Below are 19,869 nucleotides of genomic sequence, written 5' to 3'. Positions count from 1 at the left end.
TCCATATTTGGCTTTTTGAATCTAACCGTCGTCCGTTAATATCCCCTCATCTGCAGTGAATTCCAGGACACAGAATTACAGTTCTCTTCCTAGCCTATTTTCCTACATCTTGAATTGTGAAGTGTTCCAGTTTGGGGAAAAAAAAAAAAAAAAAAGCGTCATTTAAACACACTGGTCTTCAATCAGAGCCATAGGGACTACAAACCAAAGGAAGCCATTCTGGTTGAAATACCAGCACTTGTCTATGAAAAGGGGGTCTTTTCATTAAAAAACAAAACCACACCAGCCTTTGCCTGAAGCTGGTTCGTGGGCTCTTTGCTTGGCCATCCCCTAAATCCTCTGCCTGGGACCCAGAGGCAGTGACTGATACTTTCAGGGCAGGATGTTTGAACAAGGAAAACAAAACTTGTGTGTTTCCCCGGAAATAAAAATCAACCAGGAGTTCCCATTGTGGCTCAGGGGGTTAAGAACCCGACTAGTATCCATGAGGATGTGGGTTTGATCCCTGGCCTCTCTCAGTGGGTTAAGGATCTGGCGTTGCTGCAAGCTGCAGCATAGATTGCTGATGCGGCTCAGATCTAGCGTTGCTGTGGTTGTGGCGTTGGCAGGCAGCTACAGCTCTGAATGGACCCCTAGCCTGAGAACTTCCAGGTGCCAAAGATGCAGCCACAAAAAGAAAAAGAAAAATCAACCAACTTACTTGTAAAGCTTCGCCTCGTCTCTGTGAGCATTTGAGCCAAAAGAAAAATTAAGTTTAGGGTCAGAGATTTTCAAACCAATAGAAAAGCAAATTTGACTCCTCTGTATCATTGGTTTCCATTGGCTTTCTTTAAAAGGGCATGGGAACTAATAACAAAGAAGACTGAAGGCAGGCAAATAAGAGGGCAGAAAACTGGAATTCATGAGTGAAAAAAATAGAGCGGATGCACTTATTTGAACAGTTTATGAAATGGTCTGGATCCTCCACTTTGGGCAACCGGGGCGCCTTCTCATAGGCTGGGAAATGCTCTGACGGCCCAGCCTCCCCCTCCGCTTTTCTTGACTCTCAAGCATCACCCTCTAAGTTTTCAGCCATGTATTTTCTTTGGACTGTTCTTCTTTACTCTTATTAAATACGTCACATATACGAAAGGAAATGTCTACATTTAAACTTTCGTGTGAGGTGGGAAAAAGAAAAACTTTTATTTCAATGCTCTTCTGCTTAAACACAGTGGAACTCGGTTATAAAATAACTTTTATTTTTGCAATCTAATATGTGGTCAAAATCTAAAATTGGGTTGAAACCATGACCACCCCTACCCCCCAAAATGTGGCAAAGCCTGGTGCCAATCCTGGCGTTTCAGTAAGATTCAATCTTATATTTTTATATTATAGATATCATGCCTGTTCTGCTCCACAAATCTAAATGCCTGCAAATCCTAATACCAATTTATTTTTGTTTTCTAATAAAAATGTAAGTATCAATAGGTTAGTGAGCATTAAGCCTTTGAAACAAATATAGCACTCTTTAGGACTGCTGGATTAGTTGAAAATCTGTCAGTTTTGGATTTCAATAAATATGCGTACTTTAATATCAGTAGCCCAATCCTGCACTCCTGGTTTATAGGTGCAGTTCAAAGTGTGACGTATTTTAAATGCCGTGTCAAATATTCTAAGTACTGTATAAGTGTCCGTTGTTGATCTGCTTCATGATGGAAACAGCGGTTTGGATGGAAACGACGAACTGCGCATAGTCACAGAGGCATGAAAACGAGTCTGTTCTTAAGGAGACCTATTAATAATGACAATTGTATCAAAGCAATAGCTCTACCTCTAGAGCAAAAACTGTTTGAATATAGATCGTCTGCCTTATTTACCTATTAGGTGCTTTTGAAAACATTTCAGTGACTTAAGACCTTTAGGTCTATTTTTACAGAGAAAGAGAAGAGTCACCTAAGCCACAAGGCTGAAACCAAACAGACTAGTGGAAACTAACCTGTTGTTTTCCTTTTTATAACATAGATGGTCTCTTCATAGAATTTTTCCAATAAAAAGTATAATATTAATTCCTGAAAAAAATCTTGTATCCTTCCATACACAAAGTATATAGAATGTAAATCATGCGATATGAAAGAAAATTGTAAGGTATTACTAAGCCTTAGCATTCCAAAAACTATCTTAGTGGTGCCAAAAAATGCCATTAGTCCAAAAGATCTCTCACTGATCCGTGCAGGGTTGGTTGACCTAGCAGGATGGAACAGCCTCGTGATAGAAGAACTTGGACCCAGACATAGCATTGGTGTGGGTCAGAGGGATGGGCATGGGCAACAGAGGGAATGCCAGCCCATCAGGAGGAGCCCATCAAGCTGGTAAATACAGTGTCCTATTTACCAAGAGATGACAAGGGGCCCTAACAAAACATGCAAATGGAGATTGTAGGTCCAAAAAGCATCTTAGAATCCTAGGAGATAGTATTCAGTGGACCTCAGATAAATCCTTTTGCCTGGCAAGACCTCAGCCACAGGGCTGCTGTTCAGGAGCAGAACGCAAGTCCTGGCATAAGAAAGAAGGCAAAACCAAAATGGAATTATTGGTTTTCCCATAATCCGGAGATGGGGTTGCCAGAATGGTTTTAAGGACAGAACGAAGATCCAGGGAAAAAGGCAGAATCTACTCTTCAAAACTTGAGCAAAAGGAAAACTTGGCTTCAGGGTAAGATGGAACACTTGACCGGGTGCAGCGCTCAAGCACAGGACCAGCTCTGCATCTTCTGAGCACCGTCCCAAGGTCCACAGATGTGAGGGAGGAGGTCAAGGTGCATAAAGCCGAGCAGGACATCGCCCGGAGCCTGCCTGCCAGCTCATCCTGAGCCCTGTTCTCTCTGTTCGGCAGGTGGGCCTTCCGAGGCGGTGGCCTCAAGCTACTTAACTAGCTGTTTCTCAGAACTTTCTCAGCTCCAGTGGAAGAGGCACTGACTGCTCCTGGAGGCATCACAGAGGCCATGTGCAGGAATTCCAGCCTGGTCCTGTGCCCCGGGCAAGTCCCCAGGAGTTTGCTGGGATCCTCAACAGCCCCGTGGACTCTTGACCTCTCCGGAGAAGATCAGGGGGTCCTTTCAGCTTCCCTGCCTCTTTATGGGAGTCAGCTTTTGACCAGGGGCAAAGCCACTGAGAAATCTGGTGAGTTTTTGGATAGCCAGATCCACCAACAACCAATATGTTTCACAACAACCAATAGCCAGATCCACCAACAACCAGTATGTTCCACAGACTCACCCTATCTCTTGCCATTTCTAGGAAGTGTTCCACATGACCAAGGCGAAAGGGTACGCGAAGAATTGGGAGCATGGGGACAACACATACACTCAGCCGTGTAACATAGATAATTACCAAGAACCTACTGATAGCACAGGAAAGCTACTCAAGAGTTTGTAATCACCTATATGGTAAATGAAACGAAAAGACAACCCACAGGATGGGAGAAAATCTTTGCAAGTGAATCCACTGACAAGGGCTTGATCTCCAAAATTTACAAGCACCTTCTGCAGCTCCATACCAAAAACAAACAAACAACCCCATCAAAAAATGGGCAGAAGATCTAAACAGACAATTCTCCAAAGAAGACACACGGATGGCCAAAAACACATGAAAAGATGTTCAGCATCACTCATTATTAGAAAAATGCAAATCAAAACCACTCGGAGGTACCACCTTACACCAGCCAGAATGGCCATCATCCAAAAGTCTACAAACAATAAGTGCTGGAGAGGGTGTGGAGAAAAAGGAACCCTAGTACACTGTTGGTGGGATTGTAAATTGGTGCAATCCCTGTGGAAAACAGTATGGAGATTCCTCAGAACACTAAACATAGAACTACCATTTGATCCAACAATCCTACTCCTGGGCATCTCTCCAGAGAAAACCACGACTCGCAAAGACACATGTACTCTGATGTTCATTGCAGCACTATTTACAACAGCCAAGACATGGAAACAACCTAAATGTCCATCGACAGAGGCGTGGATCCAGAAGATGTGGTACATATACACAATGGAATATTACTCAGCCATTAAAAGGAACGAAATACCGGCATTTTTAGCCACATGGATGGACCTAGAAATTATCATGCTAAGTGAAGTCAGCCGTACAATGAGACACCAACATCCAATGCTTTCACTGACATGTGGAATCCGAAAAAAGGACAGACTGAATTTCTTTACAGAACAGATGCTGACTCATCGACATGGAAAAACTTATGGTCTTTGGAGGAGACAGTTTGGAGGGTGGGGGGATGTGCTTGGGCTGCGAGATGGAAATCCTGTGAAATTGGATTGTTTTGATCATTATACAACTACAGATGTGATAAATTCATTTGAGTAATAAAAAAAAGAAAGGGTATGTGTATATGTACCTACAACTGATTCACTTTGCTGTACACCTGAAACTAACTCAACAGTGTAAGTCAACACTCCAGCTTAAAAACAAGAACAACTTTGAACTGGAAAAAGAAATAAAAGAGTATTTGTTGGGCAGCCTGTGCTGGATGCTTAGAAACGGGGCCTGATAGTTTATTTACTTTCAAATAACGTTGTGTTTACTGTGTTGCAGTCCAAACGCCTTCGCGTTGTGGTCGATGCTGCTGGTGACACATTCATAATACACCTAGTACATTTATGCCTCTCCTTTTAAGTTTTTAAATTTTATTTTATTGAACTATAGTTGATTTACAATATTGTGTTAATTTCTGCTATGCAGCAAAGTGGTTCAGCTATACACACACACACACACGTCTTCTTTTCATGTCCTTTTTTTTCTATTGTGGTTTATCACAGGGTATTGAGTATAGTTCCTTGTGCTCTACAGTAATGACAGGGAAGGAGTGGGATTGTTACCAGGTAGCTGTAGGAGTCCCCGCAGGAGACCATAGCGAGAGAGGGAAACCCAGGGGACTTTGGGAGACACTGTAAGTTCATAATCGCTCAAAAAGGCCTTCAGAGTGAAGCAGGCTTGCTCAACTAAAAAACCATAAGTAAAAGCATGAGCTACCCTCAGGTCATTACGTGAAGGATAGAATGAGGCTTTCAGGGTCAGCACGATAATGATCCTTAGGGCCCAGGACAGGAATTCAAGGGAAAGAGGACCTTGCAGAGTTGACACCCTCACTAGATGGAGACCTGAGATGAGTCAACATATTTTAGCCTGTGTTACCCCCCTTCTGCTGATTTGAATAAGCACTTAGGATAGTTCTCGTCTGACCTCGTAAGGTCAGATACTCTCGTACCAGATGTGAAAGAGGAGCTGGTGATGTCAGCCTGACGTCTCCTCGAAGAACGAGGAAGAAGGCGGCCTTTTCCCCTTCCCGCTTTCCTTGGACTATGAAAGTGCAGCCCACCTAATCCTGGGGCAGAGCCTCCGTGCCTGCCTGTTTGAATCTCTCACAAGCATCCTATCTTAATAAAATCTATTTCTTGCCTATCCCTCTGTCTCTCACTGAATTCCTTCTGCACTGAGACACAAAGAACCTGAACCTCAGAAAGTCCAGACAACAGGTGTGAGTGATTCTAATTAGAAAATTAAACCAGCTAGGATGGAAAAAAAAATCGTTATGTTCAAGTCTAATTCATAAACATATATACAGATAGATGAAAATAAAAAAAAAAAGAAAGAAAGAAAACTGTGGGTTCAGGTCCCCGTCTGGCTCCTGGCTGGGTCCGAGTCATAAGTGTTGTCAGTTTCCATAAGACCTTGTTTATCCATTCAGTGTATAATAGTTTGCATCTGCTAATCCCCAACTCCCACTCCATCCCTTCCCCCACTGCGCTTCTTGTTGAATGCCATTCCTTTTTCTACATAAATGCCCAATCACACATCCAAACCAACATCACATCAAGACTGCGCTGTCAGGCTGCTGCATCGTGTCCCATGACGGGGGAGGTGCAGGCAACAAATTGCTCTTTAAGGAGAGAGCAGCCAGAGGAGTGAGGACCTTGAACTCATGTCCTGCTTTGAGCATTTTTTTTTTTTTTGTCTTTTTGCCTTTTTTTCTAGGGCCACTTCCGAGGTATATGGAGGTTCCCAGGCTAGGGGTCCAATCGGAGCTGTAGCTGCGGGCCTACACCACAGCCACAGCAACGTGGGATCTGAGCCGCATCTGCAAACTACACCACAGCTCACGGCAACGCGGGATCCTTAACCCACGGAGCAAGGCCAGGGATCGAACCCGCAACCTCATGGTTCCTAGTCAGATTCGTTAACCGCTGAGCCACGACAGGAACTCCTGAGCATTTTTATTGGACATTTTGGATTCAGTGGTTACCTTACAAGGGCTATGCCTTTGGAGGACAGAGCTCAGACTAGAGATGTTACAGGGTAAGGAACTGGGCTCAGAACAAGGAGACTTTTTTACCTGTGGAGCAGTAAAAAGAGGCGTGGGGTTATCCTCCTGGCAAGACTGTGGACGTCGCAGCAGGTGTACAGACAGTGGGTGGGGACTTAGTGGGAATGCCAATTCCAGAGTGGAGGATTGGCTTAAATGGTGTTTCAAGTGAGTGCATTTCCCATTTTGTAATCTGGAAATTCTGCCTGGTTCCCTGCTGTGTGGCTGAACTGTAGTCCCCAAATATGCCCAAGTCCTAATCCCTGGAATATGTGAATGAGACAAAAAGGATGTGGCAGATGTGATTTCGTTAAGCGTCTTGAGTTACGGAGACTGTCGCGGAATATCAGACAGTCGTTTTCTAAGAGGGCTTCCGGAGGGATTGGGGTCAGGGCAGAGAAGAGGTGGTGGCAGAAGCAGAGAGGTACTTGAGGGGCTTTGAAGGTGAAGGCAGGCAGGCGGCCTCTGGGAGCTGCAAAGGGCAAGGAGAAGGATGCTCTTCTAGACCCGCAGAGAGAATGCAGCTCTGCCTGCACCTTGGCTCCACCCTCGGGATGCCCACTTCCGACTTTTGTAAGAAAATAAATTGGAATTGTTTTAAGCCACTAACTTTGAGATCATTTGTTATAGTGGCAACAGGAAACTAAGACACCTGCTTTTCTCTAGACTCTGAAATTTTATTTGAGCTCTAAACAAAGCTACCCAAAGCCAAAAATATATACACCAACGAGGGGATTAGAGTTGTCTCACTTCGCTTCTCCACACTATTGCTATTAGAGATTTCTTGGATTGAGCCCTCTGTAAAGTTGCTCCTTTATAATGGAACTTCCCCTTTTTAATTTACATATGAGTTGGGATGATTTCTGTTCGCCTATAATTAAGCCCAACCTTCTTAGCATGACAAGCAAGGCTTTTGATCATCTAGCATGCTACTTGCCCAACTACTGCCTTCCTGAACCCCTATCTTGCTGAATTTAGCAAGCTTTCCTAAAGCACCGCGTGGCTGTTTTGCCTCCGTTACTCTGCACGTGTTGTTTCCTCTGAGGTGAACACTTCTACCCCACCTTTCTCTGCAAAGATAGTTTAGAAAAATGGGATCAAAGGAATTTTATGTTCAAGCAGTCCATTAAAATGCAGCAAATTGGACGTGAACCCTAATCTATATCGGTGCCGCCACATTATGTAGGAAACTATTACACTGTCCAGTTAAGAGGTAGACTAACCTGTCGGGTGAAAATCTATGAGTAGAATACATGCTTTTATTTGTAACAGTCTTTCTTCTGATATGCCTCTTTTCTGTAAGGTATTGTTAACACTTCCATGAGGTTATTCTAAGTGCGAGAAAGGGAAGTACTGCGGTCTGGAGAAACACAAAATCCTATAGCGCTCTTTCAATTCAAACACCTAGCTTTACCCTGGTAGTATTATTTTAAGATTAGATGGGACAGTAAACGAGTAATTATGACTTTCTTTTTCTTTTTTTTATAATGATTTTTATTTTTTCCAGCGTAGCTGGTTTCCAGTGTTCCGTCAGTTTTCTTGGGCACAGCAAGGTGACCCAGTCACACACACACGTGCAGGTCCTCAGTTTTCTTAAGGTTCCTCTTTGGAGCATTAGCAGATACGGGTCATCTATTGAAGACATAAAATACATGAGACGTGAAACTAAATGTAATTTTAAAAAAGGCATGATACTTGCTTTTGAAAACTTGTGATCAGGTAGGGAAGAGAAATTTTATTGAGCAGTTATAGTGTGGCAGAGTAGCTGTCCCCTGAGGTGACCTGAGGGAATGAGTGAACGACCACGCGACTCGACGCGAGGAGACCATTTCTTTAGCGGACCCTCTGACCTTCTCTCGTGAGTGACTTCTTCGTGTTTTCCCACCGTTTTCTGCCTCAGGAATTATTAGAGGACAATTCATTAGCACAGTGTTTTTCAACTTGTTCTTGTTTTTAGATTAAAGTGTAATTGGTTTACAATGCTGTGCCAATTTCTGCTGTACAGCAGTGACCCAGTCTCACACCCCCACACCCCTTCCCTGTCTTACACTCTCTCTTCCATCACGGTCTTTCCCAAGAGACTGGACACAGTTCCCTGTGCTGCACAGCAGGACCTCAGTGCTTATCCGCTCTGAATGTGGTCGTTTGCGTCTGCTAACCTCCACTTGTTCTTTAAAACCGGGGTGACCACATGTTCTACTTTGCCTGGGACTGTCTCAGTCTGTGCCTGTCGGCCCAGTGCCGTGGTTAAGTGCCCCTTTCACTCCCGCGCACTCAGCCAGGGAGAGCCTGCTTCTCCGTCCTCAGCCCTATGGACTTCCCCCCACTTCTCCCTTCTTCCTCCCTTTGCACATCCAAATCGTGTAAGACGAGGCAAGAGGGCAGCTAACTCTTCTTGAAAGCTCAGTGTCTGCTTGTGGTCCCAATATTCTTGCTACCACCTGCTAAATATTAGCCTATACCCAAGCCTTGCAGATTCTTTCAGGTTCTTGTGGTTTACAGATAAAAGCTTTTATTTTTTAGAGGAAAACGTGCTTCTGGTTTAAAAAAAAGATTTCCATGTTTAAGTTCACAAAAAGCATTTCTCTAAATTACTGATTACTGTTAGATCATTCAGCACCAGAGAGAAATGCTTTCTCAGATTCAATAATTTGATCTTCTGTAATTAATTTAGCTCTGACCTTTAAAAAATATCTTTTTCTGGGAGTTCCCATTGTGGCTCAGTGGTAACAAACTCAAGTAGGATCCCTGAGGATGCGGGCTCAATCCCTGGCCTTGCTCAGTGGGTTAAAGGCAATGAGAAAAAATGCCTATGCTTAATGACATTTTAAAACCCATTACAGATGTGCCTGAATTTTATCTTTTATAATTAACACTATCACAAGTAAATAGCCTCATCAAAATAAACCTGTGCCAAATAAATTCCAGTTAGCAGGAGCCATAAGGTTGTCTTTGTTTCAGTGTTTATCAGAAATTTACATCTGGAGTTCCTGCTGTGGCTCAGCGGTAGTGAACCCGACTAGTATCCATGAAGATTCAGGTTGGACCCCTGGCCTCGCTCAGTGGGTTAAGGATCTGGCGTTGCCGTGAGCTGTGGTGTAGGTTGCAGATGCAGCTCCAATCGCTCCCTAGCCTCGGAACTTACATATGTCATGCGTGTGGCCGTCAAAAGACAAAAAAATTAAAAAAACAAAAAAAAATTAAAGTGACTTTTTCTCTGAGGGAATGAGCTGTTCTTCAGAGGTGACTATCCCACGTAGATTGATCAAGTAATCAATAGGGGATAAATAAATCACCAGAGCTTATCCTTTTCGATAATCCTTTTGAATTTTTTTTTCCTATTTGTTGAAATTTTGTAAGATGTCTTAAAGATCTTCTTGGCTTTCTTAATGTAGTTTGAATAAAATGAAATCTTTTATGTTTTTATTATTATTTAAAACATTCATAATATCTTTTAAAAGCAATGTCCTCACAGACCGTTGAAGTGTATGGGGTTCTTTGTCCTTTAGAATCTTTGAATTGGTTTCACTTTTATAGCATATTGTTCTTACTTAATTGCTTTGAATGGTCCTTCTTTCACACATATTGTTTCTTCTTATCTGCTGTAGGTTCAAAAACAACATCAGTATAGTGACCAGAATAGGTCATAAAATACATGTAAATTTTCCCTGAATGATTAGCAAGCCTGATGGGGAAATCTGTGGGGCTTTATGACATCACTTTTGGCTGCACAGATACTTTTCTGCTTGCTTTTTGTCCATGTTCCAAGTAGTTGGGTTTGTAGAATGGTTGACCTCTAGATAAGTAAAGTGTTTTTGTAATTCCACTTGAAAATTAGTGTGGAAAATTAAGGTGTGCACCCTATGGAGAAAGTCGAGGTCAAGTAATCCATTCCTGAAGCTGTGCAGTCATAAAGATTCACATACCGGGCTCAGAACTAGTATTAACCAACCCAATTGCTCCCAGGGGGGTGCTCACTTCCTAGGTCAACTCTTAAAACACTGCACATAGCTGTGGTAGCCTTCCAAGTACTCGCTCGGTGAGTGGACAGAGAAACAGGAAATCAGAGTGAGTATGGATGCTATAAATCTGTTTTGCACAGAAATGTGTTGAACAACTTTTAGGGCAAATGCACTCCAGTAGATTTTGAGATTCCGCAATACTTCCTAATTCACCTGGGAAACTAAATCTTTCCTTTGCTGTACTTCCCCCCCCCCGCCGCCCCCCACTTAAGATTCACCGAAATTGTACAGAGCTTGTGATTATTTCAGAGTTTTGGAAGTCAGTCTTTCTTCCCTTGAATCAAAGGTTATAAAACAATCTCTTCAAGTCACAGGGCTGATAAGCAGTTCTATAAAGTAGATTTAACTTATCAAGTGAAAACCCAAACATTATTGTTGCCAAAAGAACGCCTTCAGAAGTATCGGGCAAGATAAAAACTGAAAGATTTGCTCAAATTTACATAAAAAAGTAAAAAAGAACTCAGTAAATACATTACATATTTTAAGAATTGTATTTATATATATATATTATATGTGTTATATGAAATTAAGAAAAATGATTCGCAAATATTATGTAGATTATTATACATCATTATACGTGTGTGTGTGTGTGTGTGTGTATTGCCTTTTAGGAATAGGTGTTAAATTAACCATTAACTGTAAAAGTTTCCCAGATGCCGGTGTTTCAGGAAATTAATTTGTTATTTTCTCATCTCACTATAAAGATGGGGAGCCAGCTGGTCATGTGGATTTTTGCTACATTTTGGTGTTCAGATGCTCACATAGAACGCGTAGGTCAAAGACACGGTGTCTTTGCCTGAATACGTTTCCTAACAGAATTATTTCTGGCGCTGACAGTGTTTGAATACAGATTATAAAACTTTGAAAAGACTTCTTGGTTTTGATTTTACGGGTTTTTTTTTTTCCCCACAAATTTCGTATGTTCAATCTACCCCAAATTCTGCAACTGTGAAATATAATAACTGAGGCATTTTGGCAAAAAACACAAATTCGTCCTGATCATCAAGAAGATATAATGTATCTTAAATTTTCATGGCCCTTAGTATTCTCCCATCAGTAACATTCAGGGGAGTAGGGAGGAAAAGTTAAATAAAACGGTTCGCATCTTTTAAATTGCAGAATAAAACAAAGTCTCTTTAAATGGGCTAAATGCTTGTTTTTGGAAAATGCATATTTCACAGTAATATTGAATACTTATTTCTGGTAACTACTTTCATACCATGCACTTCCAACCGTGGTATTACTGGGGTTTGTTTCTGCACGGAAGAGATAGCAAAAACAAGCAACACTTTTAAAAACAAAAACAAAACAAAAACAAAAACAAAAACAAAGTGGAGTTCCCGTCGTGGCGCAGTGGTTAACGAATCCGACTAGGAACCTTGAGGTTGCGGGTTCGGTCCCTGCCCTTGCTCAGTGGGTTAGCGATCCGGCGTTGCCGTGAGCTGTGGTGTAGGTTGCAGACGCGGCTCGGATCCTGCGTTGCTGTGGCTCTGGCGTAGGCCGGTGGCTACAGCTCCGATTGGACCCCTAGCCTGGGAACCTCCATATGCCCAAGAAATGGCAAAAAGACAAAAATAAATAAATAAATAAATAAATTAATTAATTAATTAAAAACAAAAACAAAAACAAAAACAAAACCTTCCCTTTAAGAGCCATAAGAGTTGCTTGGACATCTCTGAAGATTTGGAAAATAATCCTACTTTCCCGTCTGCAGCCACTGGTGTCGCTTGCGCTCAGAGGAGGTGGTCTGAGCAGCCGCACACCAATGAGCTCTGCTCCTAACGAGTGGGGCGTCCTCAGTCCAGTTGCACACACCCTGACTTACGAGTAGATGCGTTTCGTTCCTGGACTCAGCCGCTGACTCACACCTGGGTCTTAAATTGCAGTGGCTGTGGATTTTTGATGGTTCTCTGTGCATTGATGGTTCTCTGTCCATCACTGTGCATTGATGGTTCTCTGTCCATCACTGATCAGGGGCCTCACATACACCGTTTTAAAAATAGCCTTTCTTCTTGCAAGGTAGATACTGTTCTCTCTGCTTTATGAATGAGAAAACCGAGGTTCAGGCCGATTAAGGATGTGCCGGAGGTCTCACAGCTGGGCAGGTGTGGGGCCAGTGTTCCAGGGGATAGACGTCCGACTTCACAGTCCGTGCTCGGTAGCACCCTTTGCTTGCCTTCTCCAGCAGAGAGAATCTGGCCTGGCTTTAGACAGATGCATTTTATCCTTTTAGAGGGCAAGCCCAAGATGTTAAACTGTCTCTGGCTTAAGTGTAAGGTCAGTGAACTATTTTCGTATTTTGTCCCCCTCTCGGAAGTATAAGTCAGTCAGTATCAGTTCGGTCTTCCAGATTCCTTTAAAGAAGCAGCAGTGCAGAGCAAGTCCTCACATGAAGGCAGAGCCAGGTGCTTGATACATACTTTTGAACTCAGGTGACGCTTTCAGAAATGGTTCAGCTTCTGGAATTATTAAGGTACTTCCTTCCCCGTTTCTTAAGTTTCTGTTCCAAAGACTATTCAGTTGAGGTACCTTGTTTCTCAGGGTCAGCTGATCTCCTGACCACTCCCCTGAGCCCTGCCCATCATCAATCTTTGTCAGTCTCCTTTGCCAGTCTCCTGCCAGGCCATATTGCAGTTTGCAGAGGTTGCCTTCATCCTACGCTGTAAAAGCCAGTGGGGAACCCAGGTGTCTGGGGGCTAAAACAAGTCATCTCCAAATCAGCTCTTATTATTCTCTTCCCAGAATCTGCTACTGGCCTCAGTTTCTCAACTATCAAAAAAATAAATAAATAGGGGAGTTCCCGTCATGGCGCAGTGGTTAACCAATCCGACCGGGAACTATGAGGTTGCAGGTTCGGTCCCTGCCCTTGCTCAGTGGGTTAACGATCTGGCGTTGGCATGAGCTGTGGTGTAGGTCGCAGACGTGGCTCGGACCCTGCGTTGCTGTGGCTCTGGCGTACGCTGGTGGCTACAGCTCCGATTCGATTCACCCCCTAGCCTGGGAACCTCCATATGCCGCGGGAGTGGTCCAAGAAATAGCAAAAAAAAAAAAAAACCCTTAAATAAATAAATAAATTAAATTAAATTAAAAATAAAAAAGGAAAAAAGAAAAAAAAGAAAGCACATATGTTCTGAAGAGAGAATTTAGCCTTAGAGCGAAAGAATTTTTGAGTTCTTTTAGGCCTCAAGCCCAAGTTTATCACATCAGTATTTTTTTCCCCTTATTTTTATGGTTATTTCACTTTAACTGGCATATGGTTCTTTCACATCCTGAGAAAAAGCCTACTTGCTGGGATTGAGTTTTCATAGTCTTCTGGAAGTTTCAATTATTAATTACTGTTACTTTTTCAGCATCTAGAGACAACATTTCATATCAGTGTTATTTTCTGTATATTATTTTACTTTTAAACATCAGCACCTCTATCTGAAAAGGATATTTGAAGCAGCAAATTTTTTGTGCTCAGCTCAGTAAGACAGTGTGCTAAATCAAACCTTTGCTTCTACATTAAAGGTATAAACTGAAAGTGGCCAGTACATAGCACGCTGGCTCTTTTTAATCCCATGCCTGTGGCAGACATTGCTAATCAATCCCGGGTCCTTTCCCCCCAAACATAGAGGCCATTTGGCTTTAAAGAGCCCTTCTTGGCACAGGGCTTAAACAGTCATTTGCTGGAGCCGGCATGCAGGAGAAAATCAACCGGTCATTTGTGACATAATGCCCTGTGTGCTAAACATCAAGATACATGTAGACTCTTTTTCTCTTTGGGGAGCACTTTGAAATCGTAATGAAAAGATTACTTTGCAGAGGAGTAGCGATCCATGGAGAAGGCCCTAAAATTCTTATAAGTTCTATAACGGTGTAATGGGGGTTTCCTCTATGAAAAACACTTGGAAATGAAGTTTTGAGGTAAAAACCTCATTAGCAGAGGCAAGGATGAGAGAGAATTTGTTTTTCCGCTGCAGACGGCTCTTCGTTGTACTTCATCCAGAGAGGTCTCAGCCTCATGCCCACCAGCCACTGGCAGGACTCACGTTCCTGGGCCTTGGACCCAGATATTAGCTCCTGGGGTAGTTCCTACGTCCTCTGTCCTCTTTCGCTTGAACACAGAGGCGCAGGTGGGCGGAGTGCTCTTACCTTTTCCATGGATATCAGAACCACGCCTCAGGAAGTGGCAAAGTAGCACGTTCCTAGTACGTGGTGGAGCAAAAAGACATCAGATCCCAAATGACCACAGCTCTGTTCCTATTTGTGTTGCCTCGATGGGATTGTTTCTGCTGTCTTTTCATCTAAGCATGAGTAACATCGCAGTGACACTTGATGTTAACTTGAGAGGAAGAGTGACCCAGGGGTGTTTAGTATCTAGTCAACCTGGACCTGCACTAGGGGGCGCCCTCTTCCTGGCGTCCTGACGAGGCTGTGGGTTTGGGGAGAGCTGTGTGTGTGCCTGGTGCTGGATGCAACGGTTGGACAACCCCGGAAGGTCTTTAATCATTTCCTTGGGGGCCTTTGTTCTTCTCAAGGCTCTTTTGGTTACAAGAAACAGACATGCACTTAAGTTGCCTCACAGGAAGCAGGATTTATTGACAGTTTGTGCAGGGGAGAAGCTGAATGACCAGCTTCAGCCAGGGCAGAGGCTGAGCTGCACCGCCCTGGCATCTCTCTGAATCCTCCTGCCCTGCCTCACTCCCTTCTCCCTTCCCCATCTGGCTTCCTCTGGGCATCCGCAGTCACTCCCCTGTCATAAATCCAGCAGGTGCTTAGCCCGTTAGGGCCACCCCCGCTCCGCCTACCACTACCTGTTAGCTGCAAGCCCCAGCTGACTAGCTCCGTGGCTTAGCTTCCCCCTCTCCATTTCACACGCAGGACTTGGGCACCGCCTGTCTTGTCCAGCTGACCCCTTGATCATAACGTCTCCGAGGTGAGCTGTCATTGAGTCAGAGCCCTATTGGTTTAATCGGCTATGGCCAGAGGTTGCAGAATCTGTGCGAAATTACAGCTGCCTCTACAGCCTCTTCAGTGCACCTGTGCTCCCCCCCCGCCCGCCCCGACCCCTCGGAGGTGGAGGTGTGAGGCTGTCACGACCAAGCCTGGAATTAGATTGGCAGATTCCACTGGATTTGCCTGCGGAAGAGAGTGACCGTGCAGGAACCGCTTCCAGAGCTGGCCCCGAGAGCTGACAGTAGGTTTAAAGTTACGTTTAGACATTTAACTCTGACATTTAGACCCTGTGAAATTTACATCCATCTTCACCACCGCCCCCCCCCCCCGCCCCGGGCTATGGTAGAATCATTTCAGAAGTAGTTTTTCCTCTAAGTCTTGCTGTCGGCTTATTTCATAATAGAATGATCTAGGAATGCCCTCTGCCACCCACGGGTGAGGGGAAACTGCAAAGAAAGGGCTCTCTCTGTATTCTGCTGTGTGCTCTGTCAAAGATCAGAAAATAATCAGCGTGTATTATGATATAAGCTCTATGAGCCTGGAGGCGGAGGAAGGGGCTGAATATTGTGGACCTGCTTGACACAAAGCTTATGCTTTTCTTACCTTGCTCTTTCTAATAATGATGTACGATGCTAGTAGTAACAAGGAATCAGACCTGGGAGTCTCAACGTCGATTTCTTTTTGCGGAAACATGTTTGCGTGGTAGGTAAGGTGAGGCTGAAAATCTTGGAAATGGAGAAGATTTTCCACTCCATTGCTAGTTTCTGGATGGCTTTTACCACGTGCAAGACAAGCCATGATCACAGGCCATTTATCCAGCCCGTCTGGCCTCCTTCCAGCCCCCTAAGAAATGGTAGCATGGACATTGACCAACACTCTCGCCCCCACCTTGAGAAGGGGAGGAAGGGAGCGATTCGAGGCCAGGGGCAGCATCCTTGGAGAAAAACAGATCGGGTGGGATGGCTCAGGGGTCAGAGATCTTGGTGGGTCCTGCTTGTTCTGTCTCTGTTTCTATCCTTGCCTTTGAAAAAGCCCCCCAACTTTTTTCCAGGTCTCAGTTTCCTCATCTGCAAAATGGGCACCAATTCCTCTTAATGACTTCTAAGGACTATGGTGAAGTTTGCTTATTAATGATGCTAAGAATGCTTGGAACTTATAAATATTTCCCAAGAAGAGCTGGTATCTTTCCTCTGGCTATAAGATTGGAGGAAGTATGCAGCAACTCTTCTGTTCATCTGTAATTTAGTCAGCTTGTGTACAGACTGCATTGCATTAAACGCTGAACTCCGATCCTAGTGTTTAAACATATTAAATACAAAATATGAGTAGTATAAATTGTGTGAAACACTTTGGTCTCCTTCTTGGAGGCCTAACAAGATTTCGATGCGGGGTCATGACAAACATTACACAGACGCTGCTAAGAGTAAGTGGAAGTCTTTTAGTTGGTGGCTGGAAAATAGTCTTAGAGCAAAAGTACTGGAAGCCCATCATGGAGGGATTTATAAGTGGGCCAAGGAAAATTGAGGGGAGCCCATCTGTGCTGCTCATGGGTGGGCAAGGACCAAAGGTATTTATTTATTTTATTTGCACATTAACTTTTATAATGCTGTTCCTCTAAAGAGCACAAAAAAGCTTTACAGATAACAGACTCCAAATTTTAAACTCTTCTTTGGAGGGGTTTGCTGCCATAATTAATCAAAAAGAACATCCACCTATTTCTCCCTTTAGAAAAATAAAACTTTAAGACAAGGTGGTTTTCCGTTAGTGGGTAGGGAGAGAGGACACCAGCGCCTGTTTTTATTTCTGAACTCTCGGCTCAGGGTTTTCCTGAATAAAAAATCCAACGGGTTTCACATGATGGATGAGTAAGGAGGGGCCTACACTCTTCAGAAACTACTGAGAAGCCGCAAGAAAGATTCTTATCTCCCACTGTTGACTTGTAACCCTCATGGGTTTTTGTTACCCACATATTCTTTAAATTATGTATTTTCCTTCCTTCTCTTTTTCCAGGAGAAGTGGTGGGTCATTCATTACCATCCTTGGCGTTTATGTTTGAGGAGCCACTGGGAGCCTGGCCCTTGCTACAATTGTATTTCTTCACTGTTACATTAGCCATGAATTGGGCACAGAGTAAATGTTTATGGCCTAAAAGAAATGCGAACCTTTGATCTTTTCCTTTTTCCTTCCGGCTGTTTTCTGTTTTGTCCTGGCCTACATATATATATATATATATATATATATATACATATATATATATATTTTTTTTTTTTTAATGTTACTATAACTTCCTAAGGTCTTTAATAGTTTCCTCTGGGGCAAAGCCCCAGAAGAAAAGGAAGTCTATGAAGAAGTGATAGAAGCTGTTGACAAGGAAAAGTTTGAAAATGACCATGTTTCGTTGCAGTTTTCAAAAACTGTAAGCTGACACAGAGAAACCTCGGCAGTTACACGTATCGGCCAATCCCTCTGTGCTCTGAGAAGGCAGAGATTTATGGAAAACCACGGGGCTGGGGCCACATAACCCAGTTTGAGCTTAGAAGGCTCTAGCTCCTTAATGCCAAGTAAATTTTGGAAATGATTCTCCTTTGCTGACAGTACCCTCATTACTGATTGTGTAGAGTAATTTATCAGGCATTTCTTAAAATAAACCCTTCATTTATACTAATAGGACTTGGCAGGAAGGAAAAATTGGCAGGACTTGGAGTTCCTAGTGTGGGCTTTTTTTCTTTTCTTTTTCTTTCTTTTCTTTCTCTCTCTTTTTTTTTTTTTTTTTAATTTTCTTGTCTTTAAAAAATTTAAAAGCACCAACATTGAAAACTTGCAAACATTTTGAGGAACAGTTTTCAGGGCCAGCTTGAAGTTCATTAAAGCATAAAGAATTACATTCTAAATCTTCAAAATGGAAGAAGGCAAATATTTCCAAGGATGAAGTTCACCAAAAGAAAAAAAAATACGTACAATGTCAGTGATTTTATCTTTCTGCATTCTTCAGGCATTGGGTTCCTCCAGTCGAAGACTTTGTTACTTATTTCGTTGTCACATGGGCTTCTGGAGAGAGGCATCTCCGTTTTTCTTCTCCGTGTGCAGTGAGAGCGTCCTCCTTGAAGTCGGTATCAGCTGGCTCTTTCGCTGTAGTCACGCACAGAATGTAGCGCTGTTGTTTGTGTGTCCCCCAGAGAGTTATTCTCAAGGCTTTCTGATTATCTGTGTGTTCTTAGCCTTGGTTTCCAGCAGTTACGTTTCCATCTTACATTCCCTTGGAATTAGAAGGACGTCCTCAGAATTGATGACCTTTCTTCCTGAATAAAATGATAGCCGTGTTATCATAATAAAATGTAAGTAATGGTTGAAGCTTCAGGCTCAGGAAAAATGCCTCAGCCCTCCACCAGCGCTAAGAATGAGCAAAGATCCAGGCACGAAGTCTCACAGAATGTTCTGGTGTGGGGGATGTATGTATGTGTACATAAGCCTGTCTATACACAGTACATACACACATAGTATGTGTGCATATTACATATATACCTACGCACACACACACGCTGGTGCACACATATACGGTGTTTGTATATATGTATGTGTGTGTGTATATATATAACAGAATGTTAAGTTAGAGAGGATTGAGGCTTTGGAACACCAGCAGTTACATGCCTTCAGACCAAAACAGAATAAATCTTTGCAGAAGGAAAGGAACTCTTTAAAATTTCAGAGATAATGTGGGCCTCGTGGAACTTACAGGAATGGGTTAGCTTGTTTTCCTACCACTGAATTTAGCAACTCCACCAGCTTCTCAGGCAAGACAACTTCCTTCACGGACTTTTTAACATCAAATGGTAGTTATCTCTTTGTTTTTATCTCCTTTCCTAGCAAGACATTAGAGCTTGTTATTGGTCAAAAACTCAGTTTTTAGATTGTAATGTAATATTCAAGCTTTTGCATAATTGATATAATGAGGTTTATGCCTCCCCCCAAAACGTGTCTAGGAAGAAATACATCAAAATATTAGTGATGGTATAATATTGAGGGAATAATTCTTCCTGGGTGGCAAGATTACAGGTAATTTTTAGCTTCATTATTTTATTTGGTATTTTTTCTCAATATTTACAATATTGCTTTAATATTTAGAAAAAAATTTTCCAGAAAAACAAAAGGAGAACGCATGTATCTCAATTTTTACGAGTATAAATGAATAGATGATTGTTTTTCCTAGAAAGTTTAAAGTATTTTGTTATTTTTTTCTACAATTCACATTATCAGGGTTTTACGTAGTTATGTAGTATCCTTTATGATTATTATTACATATCGTATATATAAATATAAGGATTATCTATTTTTAATTTTTTTTAAATGTGCTTGACCAATTTGCCAATAACTCCTAATTCTCCAATTTTCTCATACTTTCATTGCCGGTGTAAGGATTTTTGCTTTGTTTCCTTCCTTTTCACTTTCAGACTATGATGCGAACGTTTTCCAGTATCATCACCGATTTATTTTGGTTATTATCTGTGGTCCATGACATAAAGAAGCCAGGTAGTGTCTACATGAGATTTGTATGTTT

At 42.6% G+C, this 19,869-nt stretch overlaps 1 protein-coding gene and 1 long non-coding RNA gene across 16 annotated transcripts in view; both read left to right on the top strand.

The window, feature by feature from the left end:
- SUGCT (succinyl-CoA:glutarate-CoA transferase) overlaps nucleotides 1-19,869 on the top strand; it is a 643,257-nt gene that overhangs the window by 555,168 nt on the left and 68,220 nt on the right. The gene's annotated exons all lie outside the window — the stretch shown is intronic.
- On the top strand, nucleotides 141-5,458 carry LOC146395103 (uncharacterized). The gene is made up of 2 exons (XR_014833340.1): nucleotides 141-3,158; nucleotides 3,276-5,458. It is a non-coding gene; the product is annotated as an uncharacterized LOC146395103 (long non-coding RNA).

This window comes from Sus scrofa, chromosome 18, assembly GCF_054392235.1.
Source record: "Sus scrofa isolate SSC_HxYL_T2T_F1_AM1 chromosome 18, Sscrofa_HxYL_maternal_Yorkshire_Landrace_v2.0, whole genome shotgun sequence".
In the NCBI taxonomy this organism is placed as follows: domain Eukaryota; kingdom Metazoa; phylum Chordata; class Mammalia; order Artiodactyla; family Suidae; genus Sus; species Sus scrofa.
Note: the sequence above shows the minus strand (reverse complement) of the source record. Positions and strands in the feature narration are given on the sequence as shown.